Source organism: Arachis hypogaea, chromosome 15 (assembly GCF_003086295.3).
Source record: "Arachis hypogaea cultivar Tifrunner chromosome 15, arahy.Tifrunner.gnm2.J5K5, whole genome shotgun sequence".
Classification (NCBI taxonomy): domain Eukaryota; kingdom Viridiplantae; phylum Streptophyta; class Magnoliopsida; order Fabales; family Fabaceae; genus Arachis; species Arachis hypogaea.
Window position 1 is genome coordinate 79,026,750 of NC_092050.1, and position 21,707 is coordinate 79,048,456.

Genomic DNA, 21,707 nt, shown 5'->3' on the forward strand with positions numbered 1-21,707 from the left:
TTATTAGTTTTTATGTTAAATTCACATTTCTGGACTTTACTATGAGTTTGTGTGTTTTTTTGTGATTTCAGGTATTTTCTGGCTGAAATTGAGGGACTTGAGCAAAAATCAGATTCAGAGGTTGAAGAAGGACTGCTGATGCTGTTGGATTCTGACCTCCCTACACTCAAAGTGGATTTTCTGGAGCTACAGAACTCAAAATGGCGTGCTTTTAATTGCGTTGGAAAGTAGACATCCAGGGCTTTCCAACAATGTATAATAGTCCATACTTTGAACGAGTTTAGAAGATGTAAAAGGGCGTTGAACGCCAGTTCTACGCTGCTGTTTAGAGTTAAACGCCAGAAACAAGTCACAAACCAGAGTTGAACGCCAGAAATACGTTACAACCTGGCGTTCAACTCCAGAAAGAGCCTCTGCACATGTAACATTCAAGCTCAGCCCAAGCACACACCAAATGGGCCCCGGAAGTGGATTTATGCATCAATTACTTACTTCTGTAAACCCTAGTAGCTAGTTTATTATAAATAGGACTTTTTACTATTGTATTAGATCATCTTTGGATTATATTTTGATCTATTGATCACGTTTGGGGGCTGGCCATTCGGCCATGCCTGGACCTTTCACTTATGTATTTTCAATGGTAGAGTTTCTGCAATCCATAGATTAAGGTGTGGAGCTCTGTTGTTCCTCAAAGATTAATGCAAAGTACTACTGTTTTTCTATTCAATTCAACTTATTCCGCTTCTAAGATATTCATTCGCACTTCAACCTGAATGTGATGAACGTGACAATCATCATCATTCCTTATGAACACATGCCTGACAACCACTTCCGTTCTACCTTAGATTGAATGAGTATCTCTTGGATCTCTTAATTAGAATCTTCGTGGTATAAGCTAGATTGATGGCGGCATTCATGAGAGTCCAGAAAGTCTAAACCTTGTCTGTGGTATTCCGAGTAGGACTCTGGGATTGAATGACTGTGACGAGCTTCAAACTCGCGAGTGCTGGGCGTAGTGACAGACACAAAAGGAGGGTGAATCCTAATCCGGTATGATCGAGAACCTCAGATGATTAGCGTGCTGTGACAGAGCATTTGGACCATTTTCACAAGAGGATGGGATGCAGCCATTGACAAGGGTGATGCCTCCAGACGATTAGCCATGCAGTGACAGGGCATCGGACCATTTTCCAGAGAGGATCAAAAGTAGCCATTGACAACGGTGATGTCCTTACATAAAGCCAGCCATAGAAAGGAGTAAGACTGATTGAATGAAGACAGCAGGAAAGCAGAGGTTTAGAGGGACGAGAGCATCTCCATGCATTTATCTGAAATACTCACCAAGGATTTACATAAGTATTTCTATCCCTATTTTATTATTAATATTCGAAAACTCCATAACCATTCTATATCCGCCTGACTGAGATTTACAAGATGACCATAGCTTGCTTCATACCAACAATCTCCGTGGGATCGACCCTTACTCGTGTAAGGTTTATTACTTGGACGACCTAGTGCAATTGCTGGTTAGTTGTGCGAAGTTGTGATAAAAAGTTGAGATTACAATTGAGCGTACCAGGTTGATGGCGCCATTGATGATCACAATTTCATGCACCAAATTAACAACCCCGAACCTACTAAGAACTCCCCAGTTATTACCCCTTCTCTCCCTTCCTCCCCTTCAGATGGAGACGGGCGTGATCTTCTATGAGTTCAAGGACCCTTATGTCTACGAGGATCCGGTACATCATAGTTACTTCATTATGGGTTTTGAGCCTTGTATTAGACGATATGCGTTACCTAATCGAGCTTTTCAACATCCTCTGTCTAGCCTGCATTTTGATCCCGATGCTCCTTACGACTTTCCCTTATCCTGGTTACATCCTGACGCAGCTAGACATCCTTTTCCTGATGAACCCGAACCCCCTATACCAGCTCAACCTTTGAATGAGGCGGTACCTGAGCCTCTCATTCCTGATGAGCCTGAGTTAGCTGGTGACTACGTACCTGTGATACCACCAGAGTGGAATTTTTCCCCTGAGCCGATCCCCGAATTTCCACAGCCTGATGAGCCGGCACTACCGGACGGTAGGACAGTTCCTATATACACGAACGGACCTGTGCTCGCGAATGGTTTTGTACATAGTGACAGAAGTGTTTCTGGCGGATCTGAGGGTATAGTTGTAGCTGCGAATGATGAGGAGGATGAGGATCCTGAGATAGAGATAGAGCAGGATGAGGAGATGGACAAGCCTCACGACGATTCTCCAAACGGCCACGTGTAGATATAGCTTGACAGCCATAGGGGCATTCTTTTGATGACACTCTAGTCTGACATTATCCGATAGTTAGTCTCTCACTTGTGTTAGTACACCCGAGAGCTAGGAGCTATATAGTGGTTAGGCTAGCCTGGGCACCAGTTTAGCGGCTTTTTATATGGGCCAGGCCCTGGGAGTGTCGTGTATATATTAACTACGTAGGATGACGAGGATGTAAACTGACTTGATCTTGTGTAAATGCTACATGTTTTGTTATAGTGCTCATGCTGTTAGGGTATCTTTAAGATACATTTGGCATGAATGTCTATGAGCGCTCATTTTGGGAATGTTCGTGCCTAACTTGAGATATTAAGACTGATCACCTTAATATTGATTGTTTGGTGCGGATAGGACCTTAATGACTGCGAATAAGCATAGTTTAATTGAGTTCTGAATGACGAATCGATGTGCGGCACAGCTATCCTCATAGCTATTATGATCTCCATGGCTATGGCTATGTTAGATTTGGATGCTGTAAGAAACGAACGCTTGCTTTATTTGTGAGGAACCTGAGCATATGGCTAAGAATTGCCCAAAGAGGTCTACTCAGAACCCAATGCGAACCCAGCAACAAGGTCGAGTGTTTGCTATGACTGCTGATGATGCTATGCAGTCAGACGCCCTGATCCAAGGTCAGTGTTACGTCAAGAATCGATTTCTAACTGTACTGTATGATTCGGGTGCATCGCATTCCTTTATTTCTTTAACTGTTGCTCGTGAGTTGGGACTAGATTTCTCTGAGTTAAAATTTGATCTAATTGTCCTTACCCCTGCATCCCAAAATGCTTTGACCAGTTTAGCGTGCCAGCAAGTACCTTTCACTATTAGGAATAGAACTTTTATACATGATCTAATCTATTTGCCTCTATGTGGTTTGGAAGTTATTCTAGGATTAGATTGGTTGTCCAAGTATCATGTTTTCCTTGATTGCTATGAAAGAACTGCTGTTATTCCATCTGATAGTTTAGATATTAAACCATTTCTGTCTCATACTTTATATCTGAATTCCGTAAGAGTTACCTTAGACGGGAGTGATTGTGAGGGGTACGTTCTGTTAGCGGCAAGCTCGAATGACAGTGAACTAAGCTTAAAATGAATCTGAGTGGTGAAGGAATTTCCTGATGTTTTCCCGGACAACATACCTGAGTTTCCTCCTCAGCGAGAGATAGAATTCAGCATTGAACTAGTACCTGGAACCAAACCGATTTTCATAGCACCGTACCGAATGTCACCATTGAAACTTGCAGAATTGAAGAAGCAGTTGGATGAGCTACTTGGAAAGAAATTTATTCGTCCCAGTGCATCACCTTGGGGAGCTTCGGTGTTGCTAGTAAAGAAGAAAGATGGTGGAATGAGACTTTATGTAAATTACCGACAGCTAAATAAAGTCACCATCAAGAACAAGTATCCACTTCCACGAATAGATGATTTGATGGATCAGTTAAAAGGTGCAACTGTGTTTTTGAAGATTGATTTGCGATCGGGCTATCACCAGATTCGAGTGAAAGAGTCAGATATACCGAAGACTGCATTTAGAATTCGATATGGTCACTATGAGTATACGGTTATGTCGTTTGGACTAACTAATGCTCCTGTGATTTTCATGGATTACATGAATCGTATTTTCCGTCCGTACCTTGATCAGTTCGTAGTAATTTTCATAGACGATATTCTCATCTATTCGAAGACAGAAAAAGAGCATGAAGAGCATCTAAGAACTATATTGTAGATACTAAGGACTCGGAAGTTATATGCTAAACTATCAAAGTGCGAATTTTGGACAGAGAAGGTGGCATTTTTGGGACATGTTATGTCACAGGGAGGAATTGCAGTGGATCCTTTAAAAACTGAAGCAGTGGTGCAGTGGGAACCACCTACGACCGTTACAGAAGTTCGGAGTTTCCTCGGACTTGCTGGCTATTACCGGAGGTTCATCAAAGGATTTTCACAGATAGCCTTACCTTTGACTTACCTTACACGAAAGGAAGTTCCATTTATCTGGACGGCTGAGTGTGATAGAAGCTTCAAGATGCTTAAGGAAAAGCTAACAACAGCACCTGTACTAGTACTACCCGATCCACAAAAACCTTTTGAAGTATACTGTGACGCCTCTCATAAAAGACTTGTATGTGTGCTGATGCAAGACAAAAATATGGTGGCTTATGCTTTCCGGCAACTGAGACCTCATGAACGAAATTATCTGATGCATGACTTGGAATTGGCTGCAGTAGTGTTTGCTCTGAAGATCTGGAGGCACTATTTGTATGGCGCTCAACTAGAAGTTTTCTCTGACCACAAAAGTTTAAAGTATATCTTTGACCAGAAGGATCTTAATATGCGACAGCGAAGGTGGATGGAGTTCCTGAAGGACTATGATTTTAAGTTAAGTTACCACCCAGGAAAAGCGAACGTGGTGGCAGACGCCTTGAGCAGGAAGAATTTGAGTATCTGTTGGTTGATGATAAAGGAAGAGAAGCTACTTGCGGAATTTGAGGACCTTAAGTTGGCTATGACTAAGACGTCAAGTGGAGTCTGTTTGGTGGAGTTGCATATAACACCATATTTTAAGATTAGAATTCAGCAAGCACAAGCACAAGACTCATAAATGATGACGATGCTGAGACGGATGAAAGTAAAGGAACCAGAAGCTGTAAGACTAGATCGTAGCAGTCTTTGGAGATACAAGAACAGAATTTGTGTGCCTAGTTCTGGAGATTTGCGGCAAAAGATTCTTGCAGAAGCTCATCAAAGTAGATTTTCTTTGCATCCTGGAGTAACAAAGATGTATCAAGATTTGAAACAAATGTTCTGGTGGCCAGGCTTAAAGAAAGAGGTAGCTGATTATGTCTCAAAATGTTTAACCTGCCAAAAGGTGAAGGTGGAACACCAGAAACCGTCAAGAACCCTGCAACCCTTAGAAATACCACAATGGAAATGGGAGCAGATCACTATGGATTTTGTCACGGGATTGCCAAGGACCTCAACAGGACACGATGCCATTTGGGTAATTGTGGACAGGTTGACAAAGTCAGCGCACTTCCTTCCGATTCGAGTTGATTATACTTTAGAAAGGCTGGCACGAATATATATATTCAAGAAATCATACGATTGCACGGAATACCTTTGTCAATTGTTTCAGATCGAGATCCGAGGTTTACTTCCAGATTCTGGGGAGCTTTCCAGAAAGCGTTTGGAACAGAATTGCAAATGAGTACAGCATACCATCCTCAGACAGACGGACAATCGGAGTGAACAATCCAGACATTGGAAGACATGCTAAGATCTTGTGTGATGGATAACCAGGGCAGTTGGGATAGGTATTTGCCACTGGTCGAGTTCGTCTACAACAACAGTTACCAACAAAGTATCGGGATGGCACCATATGAAGCTCTCTACGGAAGAAGATGTCAAACACCATTGTGTTGGAATGACGACGGAGAAGCTAGTGTCTTAGGTCCAGACTTAGTGCAAGAAACTACTGAAAAGATAAAGGGGATTCGCCAGAAGATCCAGACAGCACAGAGCCATCAAAAGAGCTATGCTGATAATAGACGTAGACCCTTAGAGTTTAGTGAGGGAGACCATGTCTTTCTTAAAGTAACCTCAACTACTGGAGTAGGTAGAGCCCTTAAGACTAAAAAGCTAAACCCTCGATACATAGGACCTTTCCAAATAATTAAAAGAGTCGGTCTAGTAGCTTATCAAGTAGCCCTTCCTCCATATCTATCAAACCTTCATAATGTTTTTCATATCTCGCAACTTAAGAAATATATTCCCGACAAGAGTCACATTTTACGACCAGAGATAGTACAGTTATGAAACGATTTGACATATCAAGCATCACCAGTTCGGATCGTAGAAAGAAGTGATAAGCAGCTAAGAGGCAAAACTGTTCGCTTAGTCAAAGTAGCTTAGGGACAAAGAGGAGAAGAAGAGCACACTTGGGAACTGGAAGATAAGATGAAAGCTGATTACCCGCATCTATTTTCAGGTAACTGAAATTTTGAGGGCAAAATTTTCTTTTAGGAGGGTAGAATGTAACAACCCCGGTTTTCGAGAACGCGAGATCTTTTCTGAAAGTACAGATTTCTCCAGAAGATCAGTAAGGGGAAAACCTTTGATATATCATCAAGTATCTCGATCCTCATTGTCATTATGTTATCTTTAAGCTAGAACCTTTTCCGAGGTAAGCTCGATAATGCGGTCACGAAGGACATAGTTTTTGAACCTTATCGATTAGGAGTTTTGATTCGGTTTTTCGTAAATAGTCTCAGTTTGACAAACCGGACTCGATTTATGATAGAAGAGAGACAATAGGATGATATTATCATTATATTAGTATTAGAAGCTTCTTGAATGATATTATAGGGTTACTTGGTCAGTTTTAGTTAAAAATATCGGTTTAACCGGGTTCACAGTTTACTGGTGCAGCTTAGCACCAGCACTCTCTGATGACTTTAGCAATGCTAAGGCCTCATTATACATACTTTATTCTCATAATAAATATGTTACCAGTGTCATTTATACTAGTAGCTCGGAAAATAATTTTTAGAGATGTTTTTACAAGTGTTCCGATATATCTAGTTTTAGTAGTTATACACCTGAGATATTTTAATATTATTTTAATCCACCTCCAAGCCAACCAATCACAACTCACCCTACACCCCCAAAACCCCCAAGGCTGGCTCATTTCCACTTTGTGGCCGAAAATAGGAAGAGAGAAAAAGAGAGAAAAGTTCTTAGTTCCAAATCTTCAAAGCTTGATTTCTGCTGAACTAAAACACAAATCAAAATTCCAATCCGACCAAAATGATCCTCTCTTCTTTCTCTACATGATCATATGACTTATCAAGGCTGGAATCAAGGTGAGTTGGCTGCACCATCTCTCTTTTGATTCGGTTTCAAGAAAATATGCTTAAACATGTGTTTTCTTGATGTTCTTCCTTAGGAATCATGCTTAACTTGACTTGAGGGCCAAGAAACGTGAACTTCCAGCAAGTCTAAGGTTAGAAATCACTTCCTAACATGCTGAGTGAGATGTGGTTAGTTGAGAGTTTTTGGATTTAAAGTTGTTCTTGATGTGATTTAGGAGGAAAAAGTGCTTAAGGACCACCTGAAAGTCTAACTGAATTAGGAGCAGCAAAACTAGGTAGGGTGTCACGAAATTAATCTTGATTATTTTTGTTTGAGTTGTGTAAATGTTTCATTATTTGGCTATGCTAAAAATTGGTTGCATATATGATTGATTCTTGGTGAAATTTTGGTGAAATTTTGATGAAATTTGATGAAATTTATGCTTTAAAGTTCATGTTCTTGGGGCAGCTGGAAAAATGAAACCCTAGGCTTAAATTGAGGTTCAATTTGTGTTGAAATGATGTAGAAAAGATGGGGTTTTAGTGGCTGCTAATTTATTATGAATTATAGTAAAAATCAGTTGCTGAAAAGACTGAAAAACGGGTAAAAACAGAGAAAGAATTTGAAGAATTTATGAAGAACACTTTGAGTGTGATGAAGAACAATGAAGAACAGGCTTTAGATCCTTAAAAGGTCAAAGAAGTAAAAAGTTTGGTGTTTAAGGGGTTATTTAGTAATTTCTGAAAGTTAGGGTGATTAAAGTAGAAATATTAAAAGTTACGGGTGGTAAAAAGTAAATTTTAAAGGTTAAAAGTAAAAGGTAAGTTAATTTTCGAAAATTAATGATAAAATGATAAATAATGCGAACTAGGGCAAAGATAAAAGAAAGATAAAAAGATAAAGAAAAGATAAAAATCAAAGAAAAAGTCTGTAAAGTTTTAATGACAGAAAAACAGACAGAGACTAGTGAACGAACTAGGGCAACTTAGTTAGTACTTGAGTTGCGACGGTTATGTATTATATGAAAAGTTAAACTATTTCAGTATAGACTTAATGAACCTATACTTGGGACAGGCTAACTATTCATACCGAAATTTACATAAGCTTTACATACATACTTTAAGCAGAAAAATCAGAATAGAATAAAAAAACACATAGAACAGAGTAAAGTAAAGAGATAAAGAGAAAAAGAGTACTATAGATACAGAGGAAAGAGTAATCAGAGAAAAGCAAAGAGTTACAGAGAACAGAGTAACCAGAGCAGAGTAAAGGGATACAGAGAAAAGAGAAACCAGAACAGAGCAAAGAGATAAAAGAGATTAGTAATACAATAAAGAGATATTGTTTGCTTATTCATTGCTTAATGCAACCCAAGAGATAATGTTTATTATCTGTTGCTTAAAGCAACCCAAGAGCTTCTGTAGGGAAACTAGGATACCTACAGCAATTTTTCGTTCACAAGAGCTTCTGTAGGGAAACTAGGATACCTACAGCAATTTTCCACTCCCAAGAGTATATTTCCTGCGAGTAGAAAGCAGAGGCTGTCTCAATAGAGCTGCTAATAATTATATGCGCATTTATTTGAACGGAAAATCGTATCCGAAAAATCGGGATTACTCGTGACCGGATAAATGTCGGGATTGCGGGCAGCTAACCGACACATGAGCTCATGGCCTGTACTAGGACTAGACATGCATCATTCTTGTCTGCGCATTATTCTCTGTTGCATTCCTACTTGTGTGTGATCTATTTCTTTATGTTTGTTTGCTCGAGTGCTATGTCTGTGCTTTATCTTTTTGTATTCTTCTGCTTATGTTTTGTTCTTTGTTTTTCTACCTATTTTTAACTTCTATTTACTACTTTACTGTATTCTATTATCCATCTACTAATAAAAAAATGAATAAATGAATGTAACTAACAACCCCGACCCTACTAAGAACTCCCCAGTTCTTACCCCTTCTCTCCCTTCCTCCCCCTTAGATGGAGACGGGCGTGATCTTCTATGAGTTCGAGGACCCTTACGTCTACGAGGATCCGGTACATCACAGTTACTTCATTATGGGTTTGGAGCCTCGTATTAGACGATATGCGTTACCTAATCGAGCTTTTCAACATCCTCTGTCTAGCCCGCATTTTGACCCCGATGCTCCTTACGACTTTCCCTTATCCTGGTTACATCCTGACGCACTTGGACATCCTTTTCCTGATGAACCCGAACCCCCTATACCAGCTCAACCTTTGAATGAGGCGGTACCTGAGCCTCTCATTCCTGATGAGCCTGAGTTAGCTGGTGACTACGTACCTGTGATACCACTAGAGTGGGATTTCCCCTGAGCCGATCCCCGACTTTCCACAGCCTGATGAGCCGGCACTACCGGACGGTGGGACAGCTCCTATATACGCGAACGGACCTGTGCTCGCGAATGGTTTTGTACATAGTGACAGCAGTGTTTCTGGTGGATCTGAGGGTATAGTTGTAGCTGCGGATGATGATGAGGAGGAGGATTCTGAGATAGAGATAGAGCAGGATGAGGAGATGGACGAGCCTCACGATGATTCTCCAAACGGCCACGTGTAGATATAGCTTGACAGCCGTAGGGGCATTCTTTTGATGACACTCTAGTCTGACATTATCTGATAGTTAGTCTCTCACTTGTGTTAGTACACCCGAGAGCTAGGAGCTATATAGTGGTTAGGCTAGCCTGGGCGCCAGTTTAGCGGCTTTTTATATGGGCCAGGCCCTGGGAGTGTCGTGTATATATTAACTACGTAGAATGACGAGGATTTAAACTGACTTGATCTTGTGTAAACGCTACATGTTTTGTTATAGTGTACATGATGTATATTATCAGCTGTGTTTCTATGTTTATTTATGCTTCCTTTCTGTTTCTCTCAATGTATGCCTGTTTATTTTACCTTGTTATCCGCAATGATATAAAAAAAAAGTTACTCGTAAAGCTAGCATCGCTGTAACAAGGAACACGCTCATATATTAAATAATAGTTAATAATTAGGAGGGATAAGTTAGTAACACTTAGCTTCTTGTATGACCATGGCATACTGGGAGTTGGGTCGTTACACACACAATTGCGATTTCCCAGCAATGGCGCCATTTTGATGAGCGGATCTTTGCTAGTAAATAATTTCACAAATAAATCCTCGTTGCTAGTATGGTTTCTAAACCAACAAAGAATCCTTTCATACAAAAGTTTGGTTGTCACTTAAGCATGTAACAACCCTGATTTTCGAGTATGCGAGATCTTTTCCGAAGGCACGGATTTCTCTGGAAGATCAGTAAAGGGAACACCTCTTCTATATCATCAAGTATCTCAATCCTCATTGTCATTATGTCATATTTAAGCTAGAACCTCTTCTGAGGCAAGCTCGATAATCCAATCGCGAAGAACGTAGTTTTTGAACCGTATCGGTTGGCAGTTTTGATTCTGATTTTCGTAAATAGTCTCTGTTTGATGAACCGAACTCGATTCATGAGAGGAGAGAGATAATAGTATAATATTATCATTATATTAGTATTAGAAGCTTCTTGAATAATATTATAAGGTTACCTGGTCTGTTTTAGTTAAAAACAGGAAATCGGTTTAACCGGGTTCACAGTTTACTGGTGCAGCATAGCACCGGCACTCTCTGATGACATTACCATTGCTAAGGCCTCATTATACATGTTTTATTCTCATAATAAATATTTTACTAGTGTCATTTATGCTAGTAGCTCAGAAAATAATTTTTAGAGATGTTTTTGCAAGTGTTCCAATACATCTAATTTTAGTAGTTATACACCTGAGATATTTTAATATTATTTTAATCCACCTCCAAGCCAACCAATCACAACTCACCCTACACCCCCAAAACCCTCAAGGCTGGCTCATTTTCACTTTGTGGCCGAAAATAGGTAGAGAGAAAAAGAGAGAAAAGTTCTTAGTTCCAAATCTTCAAAGCTTGATTTCTGCTGAACTAAAACTCAAATCAAAATTCCAATCCGACCAAAATGATCCTCTCTTCTTTCTCTACATGATCATATGACTTATCAAGGCTGGAATCAAGGTGAGTTGCCTGCACCATCTCTCTTTTGATTCGGTTTCAAGGAAACATGGTTAAATATGTGTTTTCTTGATGTGATTTAGGAGGAAAAAGTGCTTAAGGACCACCTGAAAGTCTAACCGAATTAGGAGCAGCAAAACCAGATAGGGATTGACGAATTTAATCTTGATTGATTGTGTTTGATTTGTGTGACTATGATATGGTTTGGCTGTGCTTGAAATTGATTGTTTGTATGAGTAATTCTTGTTGAAATTTTGGTGAAAATTTGATGAAATTTGATGAAATTCAAGCTATGAATGTGTGTTCTTGTGGCTGCTGGAAAATGAAACCCTAGAGCTTAAATTAAGGTTCAATTTGTGTTAAAATCGTGTAGAAAAGATGGGATTTTAGTGGCTGGAAATTTATTTTGAATTTTGGTAAAAATCGGTTGCTGAAAAGACTGAAAAACGGGTAAAAACAGAGAAAGAATTTGAAGAATATACGAAGAACATGAAGAACACTTTGAGTGTGGTGAAGAACATTGAAGAACACCTTTTAGATCTTAGAAAGGGCAAGGAAGTAAATTTTTTGGTGTTTAAGGGGTTATTTGGTAATTTCTGAAAGTTAGGCTGGTAAAAGTAGGAATATTAAAAGTTACGGGTGGTAAAAAGTGAATTTTAAAGGTTAAAAGTAAAAGTAAGTTAATTTTCGAAAATTTAATAATAAAATAATAAAAAAATAAAAAAATATTAAATAATAATATTTAATTAAAAATAATATTTTAATAAAAATAATAAAATAATACGAAAAATGCAGTTATCTGTAAAAGCTTTAGAAAGACAACTTTAAGCACAGAATCTCATAATTACCTTCATAAAACACTTAGGGAGTGGTAAAAACATATTAGTGAGGCAAAGATAAATAAAAGATAAAAAGTTGAAGAAAAGATAAAAATCGAAGAAAAAGTCTGTAAAGTTTTAATGACAGAAAAACAGATAGAGATTAGTGAACGAACTAGGGAAACATAGTTAGTTCTTGAGTTCCGACTAGGGTTAGGTATAATATGAAAAGTTAAACTGTTTCAGTATAGACTTAATGAACCTATACTTGGAACAGACTAACTATTCATATCGACATTTACATAAGCTTTAAATACATATGTTAAGCAGAGAAATCAAACAAGAGTAAAGAAACACAGAGAACAGAGTAACCAGAGAAGAATAAAGGGATACAGAGAAAAGAGTAATCAGAGCAAAGTAAAAAGACAAAGAGAAAAGAGTAATGTGATAAAGAGAAATGGTTTGAGTTAAGATGTTGTAAAAGTAAAAGCTGTAGAGTTTGTATAGCATGATTGAACAGAGAAAGAAAGAGGTACTGCATAAGAATGTGAAAGTGATGATGAATAATGAGAATGTTAATGAATGATGATAATGAGAATGATTATGTAAGAATCTGCTGCAGAGGGGCAGTCAGATAGATGGTGGTACGAGCACTGAGAACGCTTTCCTGGGATACCTTGCTATAATAATTTGCTGTAAGACAGAGGTTGCTTACAGAGGTATCAAGATGAGTGTGCTCCTGTAAGACAGAGGTTGCTTACAGTGAGTGTGTTGTTGCTCCTGTAAGACAGAGGTTGCTTACAGTGAGTTTGTTGTTGCTCCTATAAGACAGAGGTTGCTTACAGTGAGTCTGTTGGGCGTATATCGGCTAATAAGTGCCACTCTGCAAGACAAAGGTTGCTTGCAGTGGATATTGCCAACAGGAAAGCCTTATCCAGACAGAGATTGCTGGGTAACGTCGGGAGCAGGTATGTAACCGACAGATGAGCTCATTACCTGCACTAGGGCTAGACATGCATCATACTTGGCTATGCATTTTCCTCTGTTATGATTGTTGTATGAATGTATGCTTTCCTTGTTTGTATTCTATTCTCTGTGTCTGTGTTGTACTTTCTTGTATTTTTTCTATTTGTGTTCTATTTTCTATTTTCTTTATTTCCTCTATTTATATGTATCTTCTATTTACTGCTTCTGGTATTCTGCTATTTGTCTGCTAAACAACACGGAATTAATGAACTTAACTAATAACCCCGACCCTACTAAGAACTCCCAAGTTCTTACCCCTTCTCTCTCTCTTCCCCCTTCAGATGGAAGCTTGGGTACACTTCCGTAGTTCGCTGATGACCGTTCACAAAGAGGATTCCGCTCTAGGTAGTCTTCTGAATCTAGAGTGAATCTCGTTCTCTGTTCATATGTATATACGGTGAGACCAGCCAACATCTGCACCCCGTTTATATGTGAACTTTAACCTAAATCTTATGTACGAGATTCTTGTTATGTGGCTACTTGATGAGGTGCTGGAGTGATGTCATATGGCAATATCTGATCGTGCAGAGGAGTAGAAGATGATGTTCCACCTTTTGATGACGTTCCACCTAACTTGAGTTTTGAAGACCTAGAACGTACTTTTTCTCGCTTTAGTAGTTTAGAGGGACTAGGTGAGTATAGAGTCTAGGCTAGCCTGGGTGCCAGCTTAGGGACTTCTTGAACAGGTCAGGACCTGGGATGTTGTATGTATATATGTATATAGTTATTATCTAGCTATGTCTAGGGGTGTTCTAACTAAAAGTCTATACTCTAATAAAGGCTGGATCACCGAATATTGTCAACTGCTTGTGATGTATTTATGTGTGGTTGTTTATAATTGTTTTATATATTATCAGTTGTGAATTGATTATGAATGATACTCTTTGTTAATCCAAACGTTTTTTAAAAAAAGAGTACCTCGTAAAATAACTACGCTTTTAACAACGAATAAGGCTCATATAATAAATAATAGATAATAATTAGGTAGACAAGTTGGTAGCGCTCAGTTTCTAGTATGATGATGACGTACCAGAAATTGGGTCGTTACAAAGCAAACCCAATAAAAATAATAACCGAAGTATTTAAACCTTGGGTCGTCTCTCAAGGAATTGCAGGGAGTTGTGTTACTTATAATTGGTTATGAGATTGTATCTCTTTTTGGGTTTTTGAAAGGTTGAACAAGAAATGTAAATTGCAAGAAAGTAAATTAATAACTAGAAAAACTCTTGGCAAGGTATGAGAACTAGACGTCCTATCCTAGTTATCCTTATCAATTGTGATGAGAATTGTTCATTGCTCCCACTTAGTTAACCCTTTACAGAATAAAGGAAAGTCAAGTGGACTAATCAATTTGATTCCTCAAGTCCTAGTCAACTCCTGAGGAAAGACTAGCTTTGGAGGGATCCAAGTTAACCAGCAACGTTCAATTATCAATCAACAAAGGAGTTTGATAACTCAAGAGTCTCTAATTACTCAACTAAAGCCAAGAATCATAAAAAGCTAATTTAAAACCCTCCCAAGTATTTTTTTCAAACACTTAGAAGCCATAACATAAAAACATAGAAAGGTAATAGTGAATGTAAAATCTAAAACCAACAATTGCAAGCATCAATGATAACAAATAAAGGAAGAAGCAATAAATCTGAAATACCTCAAATTGCATTAAATAGAAAATCAAGTCTTACATTGAGGGTTCGTAAACCAAATTGGAAAAGAAGAGAATCAACAAGAGGAATAGATAAACCAAAGTACTAGAACAAATAAAAGTAGAAGAGAAACTAAATTAAAGGAACATTGAACTTGGAATTGGGAAGAAATAAACCTAAAACTAAGAGAAATCCTAAAACCTAGAGAGGAGAGAACCTCCGTCTCTAGAAACTACATCTAAAACCTAAAATTATGAATAATGAGAAGTGTCTGAATGATTCCCCCACTCTGCAGCTTTTAATCTGTGTTTTTTGGGCCAAAAACTGGGTAAAGAATTGCCCAGAAATCACCCCCATCATTTTTTGATGCATCCAGCATGTGGCTCTGTCACGCGTACGAGTCGTCCACGCGTACGCGTGGATTGAACTTTCGTCAGGTCACGCATACGCGTGATCCACGCATGCGCGTTGCCTAACAGCATGGCAACTATGACAAGTTATATATCATTTCAAAGCCTTGGATGTTAGCTTTCCAACGCAACAAAAACTGCCTCATTTGGACCTCTGTAACTCAAGTTATGGTCAGTTAAGTACGAAGAGGTCAGGCTGGACAGCTTTGCAGTTCCTTCAATTTCTTGTATTCCTTCCACTTTTGCATGCTTCCTTTCCATCCTCTAAGCCATTCCTGCCCTATAAACCCTAAAATCACTTAACACACATATCAAGGCATTAAATGATAATAAGAGGGGATTAAACATAGCAAATTTAAGGCCAAAGAAGCATGTTTTCAATCACAGCACAAAATTAGGAAGGAAAATGTAAAACATGCGATTAGTATGAATAAGTGTGCAAAGACTTGATAAAAACCACTCAATTGAGCACAAGATAAACCATAAAATAGTGGTTTATCACTTATCTTAAGAGCTATGGGCTCACTTTTTACACCAAAGATAGCGCTTTTAAAGTGTAGCATTTTTGTCATGTTTCAGGTGCACTTTAAAAGTGTTGCCTAATGTATTTCAGGTGAAATGTCCAATAACACTTAGTAATTTTTTTTCACCTTTCACCAAATGATACATGCACGTATAGTACAAACACTTAGCCAAATAAAAAACATAACACTATAGCCACTGATGAAAAGATAACACTCGCAATCCCTATACGATTCCCCCTCTTCGCACCACACTCATCACCCCCAAATCAAAGAAGACTACTCACGGTGCACGGGGTCACCACTCACGGCGTCACCATCTCCACCACCCACGGTGTCACTGTCTCCACCACTCACTCATCTTCAACACTCACCACTCACCACGCCGTCACTCATCTTCATCGCCGGTTCTTTTCGCTGCGCACTGACATCAAGAAGACTCTGCACTCAACTGAAAACCTCTCTTTATTCGGTCACCATCGTCAAGATGGTATGTATTCTCCTTCATTTAATTTGTAAAATATGAGAGGGTAGGGTTCCTATTTTAGGGTTGCAATTTGGGGGTTTGGTGTAAAAACCTGTGAACTCGTGAATTGATGAACATGCATGATAATGTTGCGGCGCAGGAGAACTCGTGAATTTGCGGGTTAGGGTTCCATTATTATTGCGCCGCAGGAGAAATCGTGAATTTGGGATTGTTGCGATGTAGAAGAACTCGTGAATTTGGAGGTTTCATTCCGTTTACGCAGGTGAGTGATGTATAGTTCGTAAGTCAACTTTCATTTTAATTCCTTGTTAATATACATTGTCTTTCAGTATAACACAAGAACAACTTCACATTGTTATTGCAATTTTAGTTCCTAAGTTCCTAACTGAATCTACATTATAATAATTCTTATGATCCAGAAGAACAATACCACTAATAATTGCTAAAACAATGCATATTTGTTCAACTTACATCTTATCTTATAATGAATAATTTCAAAATATATGGATGCCTGGATCTGGGTGGATATATTATGTTTACACTAATTGCTCCATAAATAGCTGATGCGTGAGCAACTTTCCTATACTTTCCTAGTGAATTTGCACCTAAATTATTGAATTTAATTAAGAATTAATTATATTTTAGCCACTATAGATGCTATTTTGAGTTTTGTGCAATTTTATCTATTTAAGGTAGCATTCGGATGGATTTGATGAAGTTTCTGCAGAGAAAGAGAAGAAGCCAAGGAGATGACTAGCGAATACCGACGCGGATGCATGGCTCACGCGACCGCGCAGAATAGAGGAAATCGCAACGACGCGATCGCGTGCCTAACGCGAACGCGTGGACTGGAATCTGCACAAATGACGCGAACGCGTGGACGACGCAGACGCGTCACATGCGCCACATGCAGAAAATGTAGAAAAACGCTGGGGGCGATTTTTGGGCTGTTTTGACCCAGTTCTTAGCCCAGAAATCACAGATTAGAAGCTGCAGAATGGACAAATCAAGTGGTCTCACCCATCAGCTGAAGACTTGTTAATTAATTCGAATTTAAATTCAAATCTTATTTTAGGAAAAGATATTATTTTAATTTTAATTTTAGAAATTTGATTTTTAAATTATTAGGATTAGTTATAAAAGGGATCCCAATAGGGTGGTTCCAGCACAACATTCCACAAAATTATTCCATACACATTTACATTCTATATTCCATGAGCAACTAATCCTCCACTGTTAAGGTTAGGAGCTCTGTCTATTGTATGGATTGATAATATTATTTTTCTATTTTAATTCATGTTTTGATTTATATTTCAATAATTGTTTTCGTTCTTTATTTTATGAATTTGGGTGGAACGGAAGTATGACCCATGTTCTATTTGATTTCTTGTAAAACTTGGAAAAGCTCTTTACTTGAACAACAGCTTGAAAACATATTATCCTGAATTTTTAATTGTTTGGACTTAACGGGATACGTGATATATAATCCCCTTATTTTTGGATAATTAGGATTCTTGTGGCATATAAATTGGAATTTGATCATCACCCTCTAATTGGAATTAATTGACCAAGGAATTGGCAGTTGACGAATTTTAAAGGAGACTAGGAAGGTCTAAGGAATTAGGGTCTAGTCACAATTAGTTTGCCATGAATTAAATCTTGCATGATTAAAATAGTTAATAAGAAAAGTCAATCCAGAAAATAAGATAACTCTAAAACCTTAACTATCTTCTCCATATTTTTTCCAAAATATTTCCTTGCTTTTCTTCAATATTTTTTATATTGTTTAATGTCTTTTATATTGCATCTCAACACCAATTTTTGTTTGTCTAACTAAGCCTATCAAACACTATTGTTGCTTAGTCCATCAATCATCGTGGGATCGACTCTTACTCATGTAAGGTATTACTTGGTACGACCTGGTGCACTTGCCGGCAAGTAAGTATGGTTGTAAATACCGCACCAAGTTTTTGGCGCCGTTGTCGGGGATTGACTGTGATTAACAACTATTAGTTGTTTGATTTTTTAGATTAGGCATTTTAATTTTAATTTTATTTAAATATTATTTTATTATTTTTTTCAAAAAAAAATAAATAAAATTTAAAATTTCCGCTGTTTTCTTTTTTTTCGTTTCCCCCTGTTTCGTTTTATTTTTTTAGTCCGTTTTTATTTTATTATTTTATTCCATTTTTATTTTATTTTCATTTTATTTTCGTTTTTTGTTTCCATTTCCTTCCATTACTTTTTATTTATTTTTTTATATATTCTATTAGTTTTGTTTTATTTTTGGTCTTTAATTTTTTTTAAAAAATAAAAAAAATAAAAATAAAATAAAAATAAAATAAAATAAATAAAATATATATTTAAATAAATAAAATAAAATAGCACTAAAAATTTATTGTTTTTATTTCTGAATTTAACTTTGGTGTTACCCAGTCAATTTTATTTTAATTTTTCTGTTTATTTTTCCTTTTAAATTTTCGAATTTTTATTTTATTTATTTATTTAGTATTTTTATTTTATTATTCTACACAGGTTACCTCACAGGGACTTCTCTGCACTCTGACGTAGAGAGTCCCATTTTTTCTTGTTTTCTGCTTGTGTATGCGCAAGAATAGAGACAAAGAACATCTCTTAGACTTTGATCCTGAACCTGAAAGAACTTTCAGGCGGCGTTTACAACAAGCAAGACTTTTCAAGGCTGCAGAATCCACCATGGCAAATAATAATGCTAATGCCAATGTGGTAAATCCGAATGGGGATGATCAACAAAGGAGAGTGCTTGGCTCTTATTCTGCTCCTACTGCAGATCTTTATGGAAAGAGCATTGTGGTGCCTCCTATAACTGCAAACAACTTTGAGTTGAAGCCACAATTGGTCATCTTAGTGCAACAAAATTGCCAGTATCATGGTCTTCCTCACGAAGATCCAAATCAATTTATATCTGATTTTCTGCAGATATGTGATACTGTGAAGACAAATGGAGTGAACCCAGAGGTGTACAAACTCATGCTTTTCCCGTTTGCTCTGAGGGATAAAGCAAAGCTATGGCTAGATTCTCAACCAAAGGAGAGTCTGAATACTTGGGAAAAGGTCGTTACTGAATTTCTCACTAAATTTTTCCCACCAAAAAAGCTGACTAAGCTTAGGTTGGAGGTTCAGACTTTCAGACAAAAGGAGGGTGAAACTCTTTATGAAGCTTGGGAGAGATACAAGCTATTGACTAGGCAATGCCCTCCAGACACGTTCTCCAAATGGACCCAACTGGATATCTTTTATGAAGGCTTGGGTGAGATGTCCAAGATGAGCTTAGACACTTCTGTAGGTGGTTCATTACACAAGAAGAAGACACCAGAGGAGACTATTGAGCTGATTGAATTAGTTGCAAGCAACCAATATCTCTACTCATCTAATAGGAATCCTGTGAACTCTGAGACCTCTCAAAAGAGAGGTGTGTTGGAAGTAGAAGCTGTCAATGCTCTTCTTGCTCAGAACAAGTTTATATCTCAGCAGATAAATCTACTTACTCAACAGATGGGTGGCATGCAAGTCTCAGCTATCAACACTCAAAATTCACCCCAAGATACCTCCTATGACATGATAGGTAACTTTATGCAAAATAATAATTATGATTGTGCTCAACCCTCTTCTGAACAGGTGAATTACATGGGGAGTGGCCCTAGGAATCCCAACAATGATCCATATTCTAAGACATACAACCAAGGATGGAGAAATCACCCAAACTTTGGGTGGAGGGACCAACCTCAGAGACCTCAGAACTTCAACAATAGTTCTCAGGGCGGTTTCCAGCAGAACAATGATTTGGAAGCAATATTGACAGGTTTTAGACAGGAAACCAGAGCATCCATCAAGAACCTGGAGATTCAAATGGGTCAATTAGCCACAAAGGTTAATGAAATTGATCAGAGGATCACTAATAGCCTTCCTGGTAACACAATTCCAAATCCAAGAGAGGAATGCAAGGCTATCACCGTAATAAGTGAACAAGTGGCAAGTACGGAAGCACAAGTTATACAGGAAACCAGAGCCTCTATTAGAAACTTAGAGGTGCTAGTGGGCCAACTGAGCAAGCAAATACTTGAGAGGTCTGCAAGTACATTTCAAGAGGATACAGTGGTGAACCCAGGAGAAGATTGCAAGGCTATTCAATTGAGAAGTGGTAAAGTAGCTGGCTCTGAGACCAAGGCCAATGAAGAGCTAGTTGAAAAGGAAGCTCCAGAGGAGAAGAAGGGAGAAGTGGAGCACACCCCTCCAAAGCATGCAGACAACCCATTCCCAGACTCCCTTGACACTTATCCTACATTGCCAAAGGCTCCTGAGTACAAGCCCAAAATGCCATATCCTCAGAGACTTCAAAAGGAGACCAAGGACAAATAGTTTTCAAAGTTCTTGGAAGTCTTCAAAAAGCTGGAAATAAATATTCCTTTTGCTGAGGTTTTGGAACAAATGCCTCTCTATGCCAAGTTCATGAAGGAGCTGTTGTCAAAGAAGATGCCTTTAAAGGGAGATGAGACAGTGGTCCTGACTAAAGAATGCAGTGTCATCATTCAGAATAACTTACCAAAGAAAATGCCAGATCCACGGAGCTTTCAAATTCCATGCACCATCGGGAGCACAACCTTTGAGAAAGCGTTATATGATCTGGGGGCAAGCATCAATTTAATGCCCTTGTCTGTGATGAAGAAGCTGCAGATCTAAGAGGCACAACCCACAAAGATAGCATTACAGATGGCAGACAAATCTATGAAGCCTGCATACGGATTAGTGGAAAATATCTTGGTTAAAGTGGGTAAGTTCTTCCTCCCAGTAGACTTTGTGATTCTTGACACAGGGGAGGATGAGAATGCCTCTATAATTCTAGGAAGACCATTCCTAGCCACTGGAAGAGCTCTGATTGATGTAGAAGTGGGTGAATTAGTGCTTAGAGTGCATAATGAGCAACTGGTCTTTCATGTCTTCAAAGATGTACATTCAACAGGTGAAGAAGAGAGGTGCATGCAGGCTGAGCTTATTCATCCAGACCTTCAAGAACCCCCTGATGATGCACAGCAGAATTTACAACTCAAACCTCCTGTGGTGACAACCGATAAAATTCCGCCTGACATCAAACCTAAGTTTGGTGTTGGAACTGCATCATCCACCAAGGAGGAGGTCCCCAAAAAGAAAAAAAATACCCAGAGGATGGAGAAACAAAAAGATCCCCACTGAAGGTTTCTCTCCAGGAATGAAGGTGGTGTTGACCAGCAATCCAGCATGGGTTTATACAGTAATCAGAATCCTCTCTCTAGAGCATATTGAGTTACGTTATGGAGACACAGGAAAGAAGTTCAAAGTAAGGGGTGAAGAGCTGAGCCCCTATGATCCTCCTCCTTAGAGGAGCTGACCGTCAAGCTAGTGACGATAAAGAAGCGCTTGTCGGGAGGCAACCCGATAATTTCGTATCCTTAGATATTTTTCCTAGTAGTCATTTTCTTAGTTATTTTATTTTATTTTTATTAAGTTCTTACTAATTTTCTGATCATGCAGCTATGTTCTTCCAGGAACCAA

General features: G+C 38.4%; 1 non-coding gene across 1 annotated transcript; it reads right to left on the bottom strand.

Annotated features, from left to right (window-relative positions):
• Positions 1 to 19,281: 19,281 nt before the first annotated feature.
• Positions 19,282 to 19,387, bottom strand: LOC112753179 (small nucleolar RNA R71). Its single transcript, XR_003177574.1, has one exon. It is a non-coding gene; the product is annotated as a small nucleolar RNA R71 (small nucleolar RNA).
• Between the last annotated feature and the right edge of the window lie 2,320 nt (positions 19,388 to 21,707).